Source organism: Cydia strobilella, chromosome 11 (genome assembly GCF_947568885.1).
Source record: "Cydia strobilella chromosome 11, ilCydStro3.1, whole genome shotgun sequence".
NCBI classification, from domain to species: Eukaryota; Metazoa; Arthropoda; class Insecta; order Lepidoptera; family Tortricidae; genus Cydia; species Cydia strobilella.
This window is the reverse complement of record NC_086051.1, coordinates 7,885,117-7,903,890: the sequence shown is the minus strand read 5'-3', so window position 1 is coordinate 7,903,890 and position 18,774 is coordinate 7,885,117. Positions and strand designations below refer to the sequence as shown.

The window sequence follows — 18,774 nt, the reverse complement described above, 5'->3', positions numbered from 1 at the left end:
GTCACGCGCTCACCAACAATGGGCACGCGCACGCATAAAAGGAACAAAGGCTTTTGATTAACAGATTAGGGTCTTTGGCGAAAAAATAATTTGAGAAGATGCAGATAACCTTACATTTTTACAATAGCAATGGTAAAAAAAAAATTACCAGCGCATTTTCATTGTACAACTCAATTCGATTTTACATGCTATGAACTCCATATATCGACGCTTTCACAAATTCACACTTTGTGGCGGAAATAGAGTTATTTTCCATTCCATTGGCTTTGTGAAATGACATACATTTCCCCTGTGCGCGGAATGTTTACCTGATGCACGAATCACTGGAAAAAAATGCATTCTGGAGATACGTTAGCAATTAGCTAATGGGATTGGTTTCACTGATAATGTTTCTATTATATCCACGTGTTTTATTTTAGCGGCATTATGACAAACTAGCTTTTGCCCGCGACTTCGTCTGCGTGGTTAGTAATTTGCGTATTTGTACCCAATGTGCTTTTTATCGATTCCCCATACAAACTTCCACCCATCTTTTGACCCCCTTAAAGGATGATTTCTGGGATAAAAACTATCCTATGTCCTTCCCCGGGACCCAAACTATCTCTAGGTATACCAAATTTCAACTTAATCGGTTCAGCGGTTTAAGCGTGAAGAGGTAACACACAGACAGACATACTTTCGCATTTATAATATTTGTATGGATAAAGTTGGAGCTTATTCTGTGGACGTAAAAAAGTACCGGCCCAATATTAAGTTGCCCGTTTCGTTCAATATGTCTTTAAAAGTTGCCAGCCCCTTCTCTACGTTACTTATAAATGCTTTTTGTAGCCTAACCCAAACAGGGGCCTAGCTAGAGGATATGGCGCCCGGGGCAGTCACCAAATTTGCGCCCCCTGACGACTGACAAAAGGTTCTCTGCTGCTGCCTTTTGCCCATTTTTGCGCCCCCCCTTGGATGGCGCCCGGGGCATGTGCCCCACCAGCCCCCCTAGTTACGCCACTGAATCCAAATACTGTTGCTACTCGTATTTTCCTCTTGTGTAACCCCTGGTGATTTCTACTACGATTGGCGCTTCTCAAAAGTTTGTTTACCCAATAAACAACAACAGCCAATCCTCGTAATAAATCTCAAATGGATCGACGCACGAGGCTCCTAGGAGTTGCAAGAGTCCTTAGGGTAAGTATAAAGGGCATTTATAATTAACGTAGAAAAGGAGCTGGAAGATTTTTAAAACGGGTAATAATAGGTCATAAAATATACTTGTAATGTAACCTGGGGCCCATTTCTCGAACGGTATTAGACTAATATTATTAGTCCACGAACTGTCAAGCCGTATAGGTTACCATGGCAACACACTAATAATATTAGACTAATATCGTTCGAGAAATGGGCCCCTGTTCTCATGAATGTTATACCTACTCGTATTCGTAGCACCATAATATTAGCCATAACATATTTAGTGACCTTTCTGTAATTGGATGTACATACGTGTATATTTAGGTAACCAGCCATTTATCTTGTCCAATGGCCTAAACACAAAAAAATAGGCATTGTGTTAAATTATTTGTTCAGTTTATCTATGGATGGAACGACTTAGGCTCGGACGTTGATGTATTGCCCTCTTTAGGGCTTTCGATAAAACGAGTGGAAATTACGTTTTCTCGTTTGACAAAGTTGGGATTAGCAATGGGCGTCAATCCGTGGGATTTACAGGAGAGATTGCATTCCATTAACGTTTCAGCGTAATTAATGCAGCAAAAATTACGAAATAAATCAGTATAGCTTTATCTTATACATACTATTGTAATATTAAACAAGTAATAACAACTGGCGGATTCACCAATTAAAACTACATTTATCTGCTGAATGATATGTAGTTTAATGTTATTTTTTTTACAAAGCGTTCTAAATGTTCTCATTTATATTATATATCCCTTCTTGACACTTGCGTTTCGTTCTTCCTCATATCAATGGCGTTTTGTTTTAATCAACAGTTTTAGGTATGCTAATATATAATACTAGACATTTACTGGTATTATTCAACTATTAAATATTAACAATATTTATAACAATGTTGATAATGTTTTATAAAAGATTCAATTACAATAATACCATAAACTCTTTAGATACACTCAACGTCAGAGAGCTATATATGTCTATCTCACTTTACTACTTTAGGCTCAGTGTAAGCTGTCAAGCCTACAACTGAACCAGTCTATATTACTAATAGGAACAGTCTTATAAAATATCTAACAGTCGGCCTTCCTGATAAACATTTGTTTGTCCCTAAACAAAATACTAACAATGAACTAAAAAAAACTTAATAATTTTAGTTATTTGCAATTGCCTTTCTTTGCATGTTTTAAGATTAATATATGTCCATTGTTATCGACATGAATATTCTTGTATATGCCATTAAAACTAAGATTTTAGGCTGTAAAGTGTTTGCATATGTGAAATATTAACCTACAACACAACCTTTCACAGGTTTTCCTTGATTGTGCAATAATATTCAAGATTTGACACTATGGCACTTGGTTCTTGAACTGCTTACAGAAAATATTAAATTATAACTTACATGGCTTGAACATCATTTCATCATACCTAGCTTACCATACGTCGTATACCAAATAATTTTTCGTATTTAGCAAGTGTGACGCCATTAACCAAGGTTATGTACACCTTCATAACCCTTCGTGTGCCAAACTCCATTTTGCACATATCTGGACATATGCCATTCTCCGGCTGCTGCTAGGAAGGAATATCGGCTCGTCTGCCACTGTCCCGCTGCGGAACAGTTCTTAGGTTCTCTCTCTTGACGAAAAGTTGAGTGCCAAGAATAGATTCCTTACCGCTGGCGTCCATTTGGATGAGCGGGTAAACTACGGCTTTTTCGCGAATCAGAATATCTTGTTGACGTAAATTTTTTATGCCGCTTCTGATAATAACAACTGGCGGATTTACCAATTAAAACTACATTTATCTGCTGAATGATATGTAGTTTAATGTTATTTTTTTTACAAAGCGTTCTAAATGTTCTCATTTATATTATATATCCCTTCTTGACACTTGCGTTTCGTTCTTCCTCATATCAATGGCGTTTTGTTTTAATCAACAGTTTTAGGTATGCTAATATATAATACTAGACATTTACTGGTATTATTCAACTATTAAATATTAACAATATTTATAACAATGTTGATAATGTTTTATAAAAGATTCAATTACAATAATACCATAAACTCTTTAGATACACTCAACGTCAGAGAGCTATATATGTCTATCTCACTTTACTACTTTAGGCTCAGTGTAAGCTGTCAAGCCTACAACTGAACCAGTCTATATTACTAATAGGAACAGTCTTAGAAAATATCTAACACAAGTAATTAATAATCGTGAATTTGTTTCTAGCCATTTCGATAAATACAGTGGTAGGGGCTAACAATAGTTATTTACGATACAAGTGCGGAAAAGAGGAAATTCGAAACGAGTGGCGATAAATTAAAACACGACCGCAGGGAGTGTTTTAAATAGACACGAGTTGCGAATTACCTATCCGCACGTGTATCGTACAACGTTTTACAGTACATATGGCCCTTTAAACTTTCGACATATGCACGAAAAGTGCTCTTTTACGCACTAGTGCGAGAAAGTAGCACCATATGTACTGTAAAAAATTAAACCATGCGTATTATGGATGCCTTTTTATCCACGTGATAAAATAAGTGTCACAAATTAGTAACAACACGTGATTGCTCTAAGAACAAATTAAATTACTTTCTTATGAAAATATTAAATTGTGTTTTTACTAGCAGTCACATTACTATTTAAACTATTAACGAAATAAATATCATATAGGTACAAAGGAAAAAATTACCAATTTTTTCCTTTGTATATGATATTGTGATTGACAACAGAACAGACAGACACGTCATTATCACGCTGTCACGTAGACAAATACGACCATATCCGTACTGCTACTCGTATTAGTGCTATTAGGTTTTTTCTTGGTAAAAAAGGTTATTCAATATTTCGCCTAACTAAAATGCCTACCGATACGCTATTTTGGCAAAATTTGGGGGCCGTAATTTAAAGGGATTTTAAATAAACTGACGTTAATTGAAGTTTCATGTTATTTCACACTGGCGTCACGGAGCTAAGGGAAAACTAGTTGGCTATTAATTGACTTGGAGCCGAGCCGGGATAAACCCTTTTATCATTATATTGCAGGGTTGTTCTTTCAAATGCTTACTGAGCTCGGGCGAAACGGAGGCTCAATTGGCTCAAACTAGCCAGTATTAGTGTGCTCCACAATCACGAGACAAGTCTGCAACGATTTTGACAGCACACGCAGTGCAAGTGTTATTTATATGTCATAATTTCATAGGAGTTTGACGTTTAAAATAACACTTTCGATGCGTGTGCTATCTAAATCGTTGCAGACTTTTCTTGGTCTAACTCTAAGAGACCGCGACGTTATTTTATTACCTAACGCTGGTTTGCCAATGAAAGCAAATTGTAGTAATTGGAATTGACAAGGGTTGCTTGTAGGCCCTGTCAAGCGCCCCCGAGTCCTGCAGCGGTAGTTTAAACTCATGTTTCCTTACAAAACATTTAACCTAACTAGTTACTAATAATAACATTGTTTATGAACGAGAAATGAGAATGAGTTACTGCACTATCTGTTCCAAATTCATTATTTAAAGGTAGAGAGATAGAGATCTTTATTTGCATACCAGTACAAATGTTACATATATGGACCCTGAAAAGGGTATAGCAAACGCGATGACGCGGGGTGGGATTTTTGACTGACTGTTGCTTAATTACTGCTTTGTGTCTTGTTTTGTATTTGTGTGTGTGTGTTTTTTTTATATTAAAATATATTAGGTATTGTTGATGAAATTGTATGTAGATTTTTTTGGATTTTAGGTATTTATTAATATTTGTATAATTTTTGAGATTGTATTTCTGTATTGTGTTTTAATGTATTAAATAATTTAAAGGTCAAAAAAATCCAATAAAATAGCAAAATAGGTTTTAGTTCACAATATCACAGTTTGCTTGTTATTACTACTGACTTATACTTAGGTTCTATATATTATAATACTTACACGCCTTAGACCGTAATCTGTTAAACAAAAGCCATTATTTCTTTTGTGACGGGTTCTAAGCTTCCAACTTGGCAACTATGGCACGTGGCAAAGCGTCTTAGGCGTAAAAATCATTTAAGAAGATTCAGACTATACCTCTCTATAGTTTGAATCTTCTCAAATGATTTTTAAGCCAAAGAGTCCAAAGACCCTAATCTATTAAACAAAAGCCATTGTTTTTTTGTGCTAGCGCGTGGCACGCCCTCACACACAATGGCCACGCGCTGACATAAAAGAAACAATGGCTTTTATTTAACAGATTAGGGTCTTTGGCGTAAAAATCATTTGAGAAGATTCAAACTTTCCAAGGTTTCCATTAACCTTCTCGACGCTGTGCCAAACACAAAAGCTGTCACTCGGACGCCCGTCACCGAAGTGTCAAAACTGAAACTCTGTCTATGTTGCTCTGTGGTCAGATGCCTCGAAACTCTCAACTGACCTTGCTGTTGGCTCTGCGGTTTGGATTCCGCGTTATAAAATTATATTAAGTTTCAAAAGCCCTCCTACCACATCGGTGTTCACAGGGGAAGCAATATCTATCTTTGAAGCTGTTTCATTCATTCAGTCTCACAAAGTCCCGAAAGCAATAATATTATCTGACTCCCTTAGCTGTCTTCAAGATTTACATAAGTTTCCACTTCGCTCCAGGGATAATCTTTTTATCATCCTTAAGACTAGACAGTCCCTATACCAATGTTCTCTACTTGGGCTTGAAGTTGTTCTTGCTTGGATCCCTAGTCATAGTGAAATTGATGGTAATGAGCATGCAGATGCCTGTGCTAAACAGGCGATTGAAATTGGTTGCTCTTCCTCTTATTCCAAGTGCTATATGCAGGACCTCCGCAACTCTGCTAAAGCAGATCTTGTCAGACAGTGGACTGAAGAGTGGGAGATAACTAGCAAATCCACTGGCAATCGCTATTATAGGATCCAACCGAATATTCTTGTCAGACCTTGGTTTTTCAAATACCATAAGATTCACAAGTCAGTTACCTCCTCTATTATTCGTCTTCGACTTGGCCACAATACTTCCCCTGCTTGGCTAGCTAAAATCCATATTCTAGATCATTCATTATGTGAATGCGGCCTGGAGGAAGGCACTCTTGATCACATCTTCTTCAACTGTCCAAATACTCATGCCAGTTTTTATGATTTTCTTCCTGACTATATTCAACGTCCTGTTAACATAAACCATATCCTTACTTTGGTTAACACTACCTTTGTTTATGTCCTTGCTAAGTTTATGAAAGATTTTAATATCAAGCTTTAGCTCCTTTTAAAAGTTTTTACCTGTTTGTTTTCCCAAACTTTCCTGTAATGTTCTTTTTAAAAAAAAAAAAAAAACCTGATCCTGGCAGTTGGCTCATTACTTTCTATAGTTTCTATTGGTTTTTCTGGCCGTCCATTTTTTCTATTTTTATTCCTATAGTAGTTTAGATTCTTCAACCGATCAAGCATCTACACGGACTGGATCAAGTTCTGATACTGAAATTCTGCTCCCACAACCTTGATGCTGGCAAAATTGTCCCAATGGACAGATGCCATAAGAACCAAAAACTGAACTGAACTGAACTCTGTGGTCTGTGACGGATTAATCCGTCTTTGGGGTCGGACCTGCGGTGCAGATATATCCGTCATTGATGGCGTCCAAAAGGTTAAAACTGGTTTAACGAACTCATTGCAGAGATTCTGACATTGCAAAAAGTAGGTATAGGTGTAGGCATAGGTAATGAATCTTTGCATCGTTTTCTTCATTTTTACCTTTTTCGAAAAGTGTCGCCATTGGCTCTTTGGAACAATAAAATTAGGTAAGTAAAACATTGCCTTTGGGTTCGAATATGCATCATCATCATCGCAGAAATAGGAACCTATGCTTTTATTGAAATGGAACATCGGTTTTATGAAATATCCAGACTCGAATCATTTTGATTGTTGTTAATTCTAAATAAGACCACATGATGGTACGAGTTTTTTGAAATTTAAATCTATTTCATACTTACCTAATGTATCCTTATTGTATATAGAATTTAAAAAGTGTTGCCCATTCTATTGGATGTTATAAGTTTGTAGGTTTCATTACAAACATTTTATTCATACATCCAATAACTTATTTTTCAAATTTCTAAATTTACACAGACATAAAAAAAAAACAACACAAGTTTGTAGGTATGTAAAATGTTATTTTGTTTCATAGCTGATACAACCTTCAGAAAGAGTTCCTGCATAATTAAATGAGCCCGCATCAGCTAAAGGGCGTTTTTTGTTAAAACATGCCTGTAATTGGATAGACGGGCTCGGAAGTCATTTTATCCGGCCGGCTACCGGGTAAACAGGTGGATAATTCGACTATATTGTTTTTCGGTATCCAAAATGAGTTCATTATCATCATCTTTTCGGATGAAAATCCTCCGCTAACTATGATAATAACAATAAAGTCACATACCTATGTCAGTTTGGCGTGTCGAATGATCGCAGTACTTGAAGTAAAATTTGTTGAACTTTCTTGCACAATGACAAAACAAGTTCAAATGACGGATTTTATGCTTTAAGGCATTTTCTACCAATTAACTATAGGGCAAAACACAAACTACTAAAGTGTGCGCAGTGACAAAAATATTTCATTTTTTTTAAAGGAAGTGTTACTTACTTTGAATACCTATTTAGTGGATATAGCATGTAGGTAAAAGTTTCCTGCACCTCCATTTTATAAATTGTATTATTGACTGATGATCTTAATACTTATTTCTACTTTCTACTATACGTCACACAAAATCACCTAAGTCCCGTATTCTAAATAATACTTTGACGGCCCCTTTAAATGTAATGGGCGTACCTTTTATTAGACATTAGAGAGACTAATGACCGCGTCGACGCCACCTGGGTGGTCCAGACCAGAGAGCTTTCATGCCATAGTAATTAAGGTACAAACCTCTGGGTTCAGGATGTGTATTCTGCTTGGTTGCTCGAGTCCTTGAGTTAACCAGTGTGTCTTGATCTTAAATCTGTAAATAAAATGCATTAAGGCCCAGTAGGATCGTGTTCTTCTCTCACTCTCACTTAGCGTACGCGGGATCGAGATGGATGTGGGTGCTCGGGACCGCGGATATTATGTTTTAAATTTAATTTTTTTGTGTTTTATTGATGAAAAAAGTTATCGCTGTGTCAAGCATAATATTGCTAATTTTAAGAAATAATTTTCTTTTTTTTAAAGTGCATTTTAAGCCTATGTTCGTGGTTTTTTTCTACCGAGCGAAAGTCAAGAACTTAGAAATTAAATCGCTGAAGTCCCTAGAGAAAGGCCTCAAGATTGCTAATAAAATTTTTAGCAATCGTATTGTGATCAAAAAAAGTGCTACGACTTTTCAAAAACTGTTCCCTGAGCCTACTGCACCAGGCCAACAGTGCAAGTGCTGCTAGTATACTATGTATTCCTATTCCGGTTTGTACACTGGTTGTACACTGGTCGGTGGTCCACTCGTCCGACTAACTTCCGCGCTTGGAATAACCTACCAGGAGTCTTAAGTCGACCCTAAGATTCTTAAATAAATCTAAATTATATCTAATATATCTTAATATCTTTTTGTGACTTTTACCATGCAAATGCTGAAAATAATAATACAGGAAGATTTATGCTGTGGTATAATATAACCATTCCCTTTTACTGAAGCAGCAACAGCAAGTTGTTTACAATGTGGCTATAAAAATGTGACAGCGAGCGTTTTGCTTTTTTTAAATGAGAAATGTAGTTCAATCCGCGCGATGTGGGTCTTCTATGCAATTCTATGCCAGAGCATTTAACAAAGTTCGCTTTTCATTCAGACCCCTTTAAACACTTGCACTGTTGACCTCGCTGCGGTTTAGTTAATTGCACCTAATTATTTTATAATTACGATTACTTCTAATGAGGTACTCGTGGCAGAAGTGTCGCAAGTAAAAACACTGACTAAGCAATTTAATTTAAAAAAGTTTGTCTACTCACGCCGGAACTACATTAGCCCTTACGGCCCCCTATGTAAATCAAACAGGGGACTTGTCAGTCGATATTTTACTTCCGGTTTCAATCAGTAATTGCCCCATGGCAGGTGCGTTCTACCGTATATACTTGAACGTGAATAATTTTACAATTTACAAAAGTACAGTTATTATCATACCGTCTCATTTTGTAAGTTATTGTACAAATACAAGGTATACAATTAAACGTGATTTAAGAAGCAAATATGGCGTATGTCTATGTTTAGAACGACAGAATATTTAATTAATTCACGGCTGTACAAAATTTGCGAGTCTGCCACGGGCTGAGCCTCCATAAAATACCAATTTCACCCATTTATATTGCTGATTACATGCCATCTTTCACAGACCCTTTGTTGACGACTGAGTAACCATGGCAACACTCAACCAATTCTTTGGAATGTAATGAACACAGTGCGGTGTTAATAATTTAACATTTTCGCCCTAGTTCGATAGCAATCTATTTCTTGGCGTTAATGCAGTACGGTGACTGTTGCACTTGTGTTTTAGGCCTGGCGATATAATGTTCGTAATAAATATCAGAGTGCCCGCTTGATTTAAAGTGTAGAATTTAGATCACGTCACGTGTGCTGGCGGGCGGGAGGCACTGATGTTGAAATTATATTGGTATGCAATTTTAGGTGCTTTTCTCAGCATATGAAAATTATGAGTCAAATGACCGATATGTTTTAGAGAATACTTAAATTCATATTTACAACAATATGTAGCTAAATACAGTAGGATTACTTCTTAATAAGGATTTCACTAAACTGATAAAGCGGGACCTTTTACTAAACTTCGTAGACAGATTTAGATTTACAAATGTTATTATAGGTAAGTAAAACCACCTTGTCCTTTTTTCTTAATAGCTACTTGTACATGCATTTGTTTTTTCCGGATTTAAAGTCACTAAAAGTTAGAATTCCTACTTGAATAACAGTTGAGATTATGCAGATAGATTAAGAGATAGAGAATAACATAATATAGGTAAGAGCGGGATCTCCTGCCACAAGTATAATTTTACTTACTTGGAGATTCCAACCATAATTTGCTGTACCAATAAACGCTTTTTCATTTTCATTTTCAGGTAATTATAAAATTTTGGTAGCAGGTGTGTCAACTTCAGTTATTGCTAATAGTAAAAGTGTTATGGTTTTATAAGGATTTATGAGATTAACAAATGCCATATATTCCCATGTTAACCTGGTCCTGAGGGACTTGGCAATGCTGTAAGTATAAGCAATCGATTTAGGGGAAGGGTCGGTTGACAAATAGGTCTTATAGTCATGTGTGAGAGCAATAACAATTACATATACATTTAGGTGACTTGCAACGGCGGGGGTCTAGATAGATCATAAATAAGAGTAGCACGATTCACTTTCGTGTCACAAACTTTGATTTTCTTAAACTGAATCTTCTGTCGGTAATGTTTTACTTATATGTATAAACAGAAGGTCAATGTAATGTAATGAAAAAAAAAATTTATTGCAAGAACATAGTGTAATATTTATTAAAAGTTGGTTTAGTATTTCTTAAGCTACTTAAGTACTTACTAACTTTGGAGGCACATAATTTATTTTACTTTGGTCTACACCGTGAAAAGTAGTGCAACAGAACTTAGTGTGGGTGGTATATATATTCGTGCATTGTTTGATTGAATCCATGACAATACAGTGATGACTGGCCGAAGTGCATCTCGTAGTACCGTCGCGTGCTTAGTGTAATCAATTTTCATTCTAAATCAAAATTTCATGTAGGGTGACCAAGAAATTTGTATAACGCAGATAAATGTGATTCGGACTGCCTGAGAGTTACGAGTAAGAATATATGTTTGAAAAATGCATGTGAAGTTTACTCGGCGATATTTGCACAAGTATGCTGATCCTTACTTTCATTGAAAAAAGAAAAACACTTAAAAAATCAACAAAAATGCAACACTATCATAGTGTGAGGTTTCGGCCATATTAAAGTTTCGAAAATTGCCAACTTAGAAAGGAACGCAAATAACACAATACATATAAAATGACAACATGTGAAACAACGACGAGAAACCGAGCGGAAAGATAATTCAACAGTCTAATAACTAAATTAAATGACAATACTAAAAATAAAATTATGCATTTAAAAAAAATTATGACGTATAGTCTTGCACCTTGCGGCTTTGATATTCCTCACTCTATCTAGAAGCTTGATGCCGAGCATGGCGCAAACTATGTACTGCGACCAGACACGATTGACGTAACATGACAACCCAACTTGTAAACAACAAAACTAGGGTACTTTCTATGGCTTGTTTGTAGGTAATTACCAAAACGCATGACCTTTTTAACGGAGACGCTAATGAGAATTCTACTGTAATTTGAATGCGTGGTCTCACTAGTCAGGTATTATGTGGGTGGTCGTATGTGAACCAACGCCTAATGTTACAATGGACTAATAGATGGTTTTATTTTAATATTATAGAAATAACCGATAGAGGAAGTCATAGACTGACAAGAAAATTATGCTTCACGGATTACATCGTGATCCCGCTATTCGTTTCATCTTGTATTTTTTATTGTATACTTTCTCGTTGATGACTAAGGTACTAGTCGTAGTAGACTTAAATATATTATTTTTATAGCGGTTTAGGACTCCCGAATTGAAATTAGTGACATAAGTAACCTTCTTTACGGATGCAGAAAATAAAGTAGGTACCTAGGTAACAATTCCTTTTTAAATGTAAATTTGTGTGGATTTAGGTACATTTTCTAGGTAGCCTCCTTGTCCTGAAAGTCGACGAGTCGATTACCGAGGTCGTTCTCGGTAACCTGGTTTCCTGTGCTTAATTCGCACGCAAATGGGTCACGTCTTGGTTGCAATAAACTTGTAAGAGACCGTTAAGAGGAAAAGCCAGGTTGTGTTACTGTCGGTTAAGCGGGCACGGTCGGTTTGATTTCTGGTGGCCAGTATAATGTGAGCTCGAGATCTGTGACAACTATGCGTAATCGGAGATCACATTTTTAAGGTTTTACTTGAGCTGTGTCGACCATCCTCGGTAAGCGAATAGAATGGGCAGACTTTGAGAACCAAACTATTAAGCGAGGCGATTAAACAGCTTTTACCTGGACGATTTTACTGCTGATATAAATTAACATCGCAAATGAATACGTAGAAAATATGTTTAGCCGAATGTCACAGATGAGAAAAATATACAACAAATTGTGTAGGTGAAATATTTTCCATAATGTTAATATCCACGGCGGAAAATGAGGACTACGTTTGTATGGAGTAATCGTCAAAAACTTATGAATATCTTTAGCTTCGTCTTAGTCGTGGACCGTTTAGTGCTCATAAAATAAAATAAAAACAATATGTTGATCTTACCTACGATTTTAGTTTAATATTAAGTATATGAAAATCATACTTAGAAAAATACAAAATGAAATTCACACAATGAGAAATACATTTTGTTCTAAATTAAATTATTGCACTCAAAATAAACTATACTTGAAGCGGCGAATGTTGATCCCTATGACAGTTCATTTTTGTACGTAGCAACTGTCAATATCAAATGTTTTTAACTTTTTCTGGTACTTTACCACATTTCTTTACTTAGAAATGGCACAATTAAGTAATAAAAATACGGTAAAAACCTGTTTCTACAATAAAAGCGAGTTGGAGGACCTGTCATGGGATCAACATTTACCGCGTCAAGTATAATTAAGGTTACTAGATCTCCGCAACAATAATATTTCAGAAAACGCGTACACCGTGTGAATTAGAAGATCATATTGCTCTTCTTTGTTGTTAAATGTCCCTTTACACCACCGACCTCCTTACAATTACTGTGAGAATAAATACCTGGATATGCATTGTTACGATTTTTATGGAATTGCGTTGTATTCGGTTTCATATGCTAAACATGCATTACCTAAAGGTTGAGATTAAGTTATATAGCCATAATGCCCCTAACATGACTATCGCCACCGTTGTTAACCAGCTAGATTTCGAAATTCGAACATTAATGTAAGAAGGGTCTTTCCTTCAAGTGTCGGCAGTCGGCAGGGGTGTCGGTGTCGGCAGGGAGCTTTTCCAATTAGGTATTTACCTACCTTAGTAGGAATTTTTGTACATCTAAGAATAAGAATAAATTTATTGAGAATAATTAAGAATAGTAGTAGCATGCACAAAAAGGTGTCCGGTAAGCCCCAAACTAGGCTGAGCCTACTTGGGGCTCAAAAAAAGAGTATGAAACAGTTGGGACATTGTAATAATTAAATCTAGATAACTTAAAAATTATGTGTGAAAATGGGTGACAATGTGATGAAGTTGTGCTTGTGAGGATGTGAGTGTGTGTGTGAGTGTGTAAGGTGTAGGAGAGCGATGCGAGCGAGTCAGGACAACTTGACGACAAACCTAAAAATAAAAATGTATTATATCTTCAGTATCATCGTAGGATAGGGTCACAAACCATGTTTTCAGTTTAAATTTAAGATTAGATAACGTACATGTTTTTAGATCGAATATTTTGCAGACAGAATTACGAGTATAAATAAAGGGGTGCATGTACGAAGCAAATCTCTTGGCGTGAGATGTTTGGATAGCAGGTACCGGGACTCTATATATATGTATACATATATACGTCTGTTCATAATAAGGTTACTTATCGGTAAGTTTGTAATACTTTTGTGAACTCTACACACTGCGGTGAGAATAAATAAGAGTAATTGTCTGACTCTAAGGAACCTCGTTTCATAGTACAGCGAGTCTGTAGGAAATCTAAAAGGTTTTTTAGCATGACTGATGACAGCACGCTGCGCACGCTCAAGTTCGAGGAGTGCCATCTTGCCTGCGCTGGTGGCCTAGCGGTAAGAGCGTGCGACTTTCAATCCGGAGGTCGCGGGTTCAAACCCCGGCTCGTACCAATGAGTTTTTCGGAACTTATGTGCGAAATATCATTTGATATTTACCAGTCGCTTTTCGGTGAAGGAAAACGTGAGGAAACCGGACTAATTCTAACAAGGCCTAGTTCCCCCTCTGGGTTGGAAGGTCAGATGGCAGTCGCTTTCGTAAAAACTAGTGCCTACGTCAATTATTAGGATTAGTTGTCAAGCGGACCCCAGGCTCCCATGAGCCGTGGCAAAATGCCGGGATAGCGCGAGGAAGATGATGATTCACACAAAATAACAATTTAGAATAGAATAGAATAGAATAGAATATTTATTGCTCTCATGTTGGTGTACAGGTCTTACTCTAAGTACAATGGTTCCATTACAACATGTTACCCTAAGAGGGTATTGCAATTTATTGTATTTTACATGCCCTAAGCTTTTAATTTCGCAAACAATGAAAAGCATATTTGATATTCTTTCTCAAGAAGTTATCCTTCTTTTTGGGTTAAAACTGACTCTAAAGCTACTTGTTGCGACGTTATAAATAATCCTAATGCCGTACAAAAAACTTTTCTCATTGACACAGGACTAAAGGTGAAAGTTTAAGGGCGCAGACAGGCGTCATGGATCGATATGTCGCCCAATCATGTGGAATAGATGAGGCTACCGAAATTAAAATAGTTTAATGAAGATTTGAATAATGTTCTAATACAGATACGCGTTTTTACCAATTTACTTTGTATAACGAAAAAATGAACCGTATTTCATTACACAGCCAGTAGGGGTTGAAACTGTTGAAAGCATTAGGAAAATACAATCCTGCAATAGAAATACCAGTAGGTACTAGGATGTTAGATTCCCGCCTACCGTGAATTTCCGTATGTGATTGGCAAATACATATATATCAATACGAAAGTAGGTGCATATGCCCGACTTTTCGATTGTCCGTGCCTGATCTTAATTATTAAAGATTAAGTACCTAATAAATAATAATAAAATATAAATAATTATATTTATAAATTTAAATTTAAATTAAGTTTTTTTGTTATAATACCTGATTGCTAAGCTGCCGGTACACGCATTGTTCTAAAAAACACAATTTAACTCTGTTGAAAAATGATCCTAAAGGGTTCTAAAAATAGTCAACAAAATGAAAAAGAATCATCCCCTTCTGAATAAATGACTGAATACATGTTAGAAAGGGTACACGCTTTCACCTGACAAGGGAGGAGGGTACGAAACCAAACACGTGAACGACGATTAAAGTTGTATCAACTTCTGCCTACGACTTACTTCAAATCCCCTTATATGGCTCAATAAGTACAAACTAAACGCAGCCGTACTCTATTGGACAAAGAGATCAAAATTGGGAATTGGTTAATATGATTTATGAGGTTTTGGAAGTAAAATTTTTTGGCTAGCCGACAAAGGTTCACGTTGGGCCGCACGTGAAGTTGGATTAATTGAAAATGCTCTCTAAGCGCTTTTCATTATTTTCTTAAGTTGCGTGTACATTGTGGAGAATATGAAAATAAGGGTAGGTAGGTAAATACTTAGGTACTTACACGAAAATAAGTTGTTACGGGTCGGGTTCTCATTATTCGCTCGCGTCTCATGAGAGCAGGCGAGCTGTGTCAAGGGGCAAACGAGCGTTGGAATTTAGTACTTACTCCGGGAAACAGAGGCCATGGCCACACCTACTAGTGCAGGTACTGATACATCTGTATGAAGGGTTAAGTTCAACGATTACTAAGTGCCTCTTTTTGGATTAAAAAAGTTTGAACAGTATAAAAGACCTCTGTTACTACAAAAATTGAAATCTAATGTGTATTTTTATTTGGGATCACTACCCTTCTAAATGAGTCGCTAAATCGATAAAGCTACCTACGTCTTACCTAGAAATAGAAAACAGCTTAGTATCTTTAAACAGCGGTCGAATGGCCTAGACGTCTACTCGTGGACTAAAAATACTTGGTGTTTTGATTGAATTAGAACAAGATTAATGACACAGTACCTGTCAGCCCGTCACCCGTCACTGTTCTAAATAGTCGCGTGATATGTTATGATGAGCATGTACTCTCTCTTTGGGAAATCGTTTTTTCCAGATCGCGATTTTTGCCTTTTGCAATTTTTACTATTTTATTAACGCATATTTTCCATTAACGGGTCTACCGCTATTAAATTTCCTTACATTTCAGCTAGGTTGCACTAGCTAGGTCACGGAAGAACGTCTAACTAGCTATCTAGCTAAAACATCGGATTAAAGGTAAAAATATATAGGTAGGTATGATTGATCAAACTTAATAACTAAAACGAATCAGATGGTTAAACTCTTACTGGAAATGAATTGAACTAAAGCACTTATTTCAGGGTGAGTGAAATAACGCAACATTGGCTTGCTAAATTTGTATGCGGCAATACCTACAATTCTCGTCCATACTGAGAGGTTTTAAATAATAAACCAAAGGTTTTTAACACTTAAAATTTTCAGAACACATTATTGCGTCGAGCAAATTAAAAACGGAGACAGAATGAGAGGAGAAATTCAATAAGATTCTTTCAGAGGAGTATTTCAATAGGTTGCGTTCAGAAACTAACTACAATAATAAATAAAAAAACGTTTTACAGACTATTATTTAACTCATACAAGTTGTGTAAAATTCATGCCTGAAGTTAGTAGGGCTCTTCAAGCCTTATGTGTATAGATCACACCCGATAAATCAAAGGTGTAATTGCTGTGAACCTTAAAATCCATAAAGTCCTGTGACTTAGCTAGGTCACGAAATACCTACATTTTATTTCACAAAAATGTACGCTTTTAAAACGATGACCACATAAGAAAAAAGCCCTTAGCACACACAAAAGAAAACCAATTACTTTCGAAAACCTCCAATTTATCTAATAAAACCCTGAAATAATTTTACTCTAAAAATGTTCAACCCCCAAAGAAAACTTTACTCGATTACCGAACTATTTATTCCAAATTTAGCTTGAAGTCAATGTACTCTTGCCAGACCCTTGCTTTGAGGGTTCTATCACGTGTTACTGGTCTTCCTTGACCCGTATTGTCTGAAAAAACGCGTCCTGCATACTAACGCTTAAAAGTACCCAGTCCTGCTATATTATACTAGTTGTTTCTCAAACTTTTTGCTTACTACTGAACTAGTATAACTTGGTCTCGGGATCCGTGACAACTATGTATAGTTTGGTAAATATCACATAAGACTGAAGAATCTGCGGCAATCCATGGTTGTGAATATGCTGGTCCTATATAGCATCAACACATCCTTTTTTTAAATATTTTAGCTTTGCCATTTTAAGCCTTAGCACCGAGTGAGCAGAGGTGTTTATAATTTTATAACGTGATATGTATTAGGTTGGAGGGCAAGATTCAGGGCTATTTTCATCACTTGCTGGTTGTATTGCCGGATTAGCCGATATAATTAATGTAACCTTATAAGGTTGACACATGTACGTAATGGGAAACCAGAATGTATACTGGTTAGCAAAAAGTTCCTCGAAAAGCGATTGCAGTTTGCAGTACTAGTAACACCCCTGCGCGAGATAGACCACCTACTCACATATTTCTAATTCATAATCACAAACGGGTAGGTAGTCCAACTCGCGCACGGCATAGTGTCGCAACGCACATGCTAGTACGTGCTAGGCTGTCATTCAAATTGGAATATGACATCACGAGGTAACCACTATACTGGTCCGTCCAAGAGTGTACTCGTAACTTGCCTGCGCTTTCACACGGGGGCATAACAGTGTAGGTAGTAGGGCACAGCAGTCAGGAAGACAGTGGAGGTTCAAATCTAGGTTAGTCAACTAGTACTAGTACAACGGCGAGCGCAGACGTAAAACGACGTCCATATTACGAGTATATCATTTATTTTTAAATTAGACAAACTATTTTTTATCGTTATTTACTTAGGTGTGTCGATTGCCTAACAAGCACTGAACATTATAATTAATCTACAAAACTACAACATAAACCTATATGTGTCTTAATTCAGAGGATTCCATCAGACGTAGGTCTTCATGGACAATATACCAAGCCTGCACAGCAATATGAGAATGAATGGACGAACTAGTGAATAGGGTGCGTCCGGTGACCGATAGCGAAGTAGGCTAGGAACTGTAAACTACGCTGTACACGTACAGGTGCGCAGTACCAGTGCACTATTAAAATGGGTCAGCGAAGCGGAGTTTTTGCAAAAGGAGTTGCATTTTTATGGTCGTATTTGCATTCAAATCGTTTAACTGCTTTGATTATGACTGTATGCGGTTTTGTGTAATGTCTTTGTGATTCTTTATGGTATTTTTATTCCTGATTTTAACTGCGTTGTATAAAAAAATGTATGCAAGTAGTATAAGTACAGCAGCAATAGCAGCAGTTGCAATCTATCGAATGTGAATTCTTTAGGGTCTTGAGTATTTTCACATATTCATTTATAAAGCAATATGTTTACGACCTGTCCCAATACTTGCCATCTTCAATTGATTCCAAGCAATAGAAGTGATAAACGGGCTGACACTTATTGGAATTATGCTATTAAACACTAGGATGTTTAGTTAGGTACCTATACGTTATGTCTTTGTATCGTTTTGTGCGCTTAAATTACAATCCACATGCATGCATGGTCTGACAGTATACTTAAACTGTATGTGGTCGAGAAATAATTATAATTAACCGTGTACGAGTACAACTCTCAGTTAATGCAACATACATCGTA

At 36.5% G+C, this 18,774-nt stretch overlaps 1 protein-coding gene across 1 annotated transcript in view; it reads left to right on the top strand.

The window, feature by feature from the left end:
- Positions 1-13,371, top strand: part of LOC134745443 (uncharacterized protein K02A2.6-like) — a 43,900-nt gene extending 30,529 nt beyond the window's left edge. The window contains exon 2 of the transcript XR_010128178.1: positions 13,361-13,371. The gene's annotated coding sequence lies outside the window, so the exon portion shown is untranslated. The remainder of the gene's footprint in view (positions 1-13,360) is intronic.
- Positions 13,372-18,774: the final 5,403 nt, after the last annotated feature.